Consider the following 2043-nt stretch of genomic DNA (forward strand, 5'->3'; position numbering starts at 1 on the left):
TGGCAGGCAATGCAGGGGAGAGGGAGAGAAGGTGAACCCCTCGCTCCCGGATGGCACCCCACATGCTCTTCAGACTGGCCCATCTTCCCTCACTGCACCCATAGCCCCCCTCCTCCATTCTCCCTCCCCCCTGCGCCCCCTCCCCCGCTCCTGCCTCTGCCAGTGCCCGCTTTCAGCCACACACTCCCTTGGTTCACTCTGGGAGACCTAAGCCCACCTGCGGTGACATGGGCCGGCCCCCCTTGCGAGGTGCGCGCTCGGCATCCAGCACATTCCGGAAGGTGAGGAGGGGTCTCACCTCCAGCCCAAGGAACCAGCCAGGGTTTTCTCCCAGAGGTCCATGGCGCGTGGCCTGAGACACTGTCCTCACTGTGTCTGCTGGTGTTCACTGGCTCCGACTGCCAGCTCTGACTTCCTGTGACACCAGCAGTTCTCAGACTTGTGTTCCCGGGACCCGTTTATACTCAAAAGTCGAGGACCCCAAAGAGCCTTTGTTTAGGTGGAGTTGAGGACCCCAAAGAGCCTTTATTTAGGTGGAGTCGAGGACCCCAAAGAGCCTTTGTTTAGGTGGATTGCAGCTATTAATAGTTACCATGTGTTAGGAAATAAAACAGAAATTTTAACACTATGTAACAATTCATTAAAAAAAGAAAAGCGATGAACCCGTTACACAGCAACATAAATCACATTTTAATGAAAACTGTGTTTTTCCCAAAAGTTACTGAGAAGAATGACGTCCTTTCACATTTTTGCAAATCTCTATCTGGCTTAATACAAGGCAGCTGGATTCTCATATCTGCTTCTGCATTCGGTCTGATAGGAAGCCTCTAGAAAGTTCTCTCCAACAGGCCGGGGAGAATGAGCATGGAAAGGGTATTATCATGAAGATGGTTTTCCGCGAAGAGCCCCTTGGAGAACTGTTCTTTTGTACAGCGGTTCTTTGGTTTCTACCTGCGTATCTTAACTTATCGTCAAGGTATAGTGATTCCTGTGTCTCGGGCGTTATGGCAATAACTGTGAGACAAAAGCAAAAACAAAAGAAAACAAACCAAAAAAAACGCTGACGCTTCAGTTTGCAGAGGAGAGGAGCCCAAGTTTGGCCACCCACTTCTCAAAAACTGTGCCCTTTAGGGCTATTGGTTTTTAAGCTGGTTTTTAAGAAACAAAAGACTCAGTAAGAGCCTCTGACCCTCCCCTCTTTCCTGCCCAGGAGATTCTGCGAGAAAAACCTGCTCCAGGAAGGAGACCTTAGCGAATCACTTTAGCTTTAGACAGGAAGAGCCTGTGGGCACCCCCACACCCCCACACCGGCGCTCCATGTCCCACTGTTTCTGCGTTGCTGGGCGAGAATGTCCCCGCCTGGTGCTGTAAATGGCCCATTCTCGCTTCTGAAGGCTCAGACCCCTTTCCCCACCCACGTCTTCTCTCCTTTGTTCAAAAAATGTCATCTATATAACGTCGTAGATATTATACGCTGCTGCACTGTCTTGGGAAGTTTATGCTTACGCGAATTCCCCATGCCCGTGTATTAACATTCGGTTTTCTCCTCTTGATCTGTCTCTGGTAATTTGATTATTAGACCAGCTAGCAGAACTTAGAAGGTGGGGAAAGAAGTATTGTTTTCAACCCCCACGGACTAGATCAAGGGGCACCCCCCTCGCTGCAGCCCAGCGGAGGCCCATCAACCCCGCTGCAGCCCCATTTCCCACCTGCCTCCTGGCTCCTTCTCCGGGACTTAAAGACGTGCTTCCAGCTCCTGCTTCTCCCTCTTTTTTAACCCGTCGTGGTCCTGCCTTCCGCGGGTTATTGGCCCATATCTCCCTCCCCTTAAAGTCCACACTTCTAGAAAGTGCTGCCTGCATTTCTCATCTCAACCTCCTCCTTCTGCATCGGAATCACCCTGGGGATGTGCCTGCCCCTTTCCCTAGAGGCCCCCTCTTCCGCGGGTCTGGGGAGGCTCCAGAATTGCTAGGTTTAAAAGCACCCCAGGGAAAACAGGAATTGGAGCCTGGGAGAGACGAGACGCAGGTGTTGGGAGGAAGA

This window comes from Pteropus alecto, unplaced genomic scaffold (assembly GCF_000325575.1).
Source record: "Pteropus alecto unplaced genomic scaffold, ASM32557v1 scaffold97, whole genome shotgun sequence".
Taxonomy (NCBI): domain Eukaryota; kingdom Metazoa; phylum Chordata; class Mammalia; order Chiroptera; family Pteropodidae; genus Pteropus; species Pteropus alecto.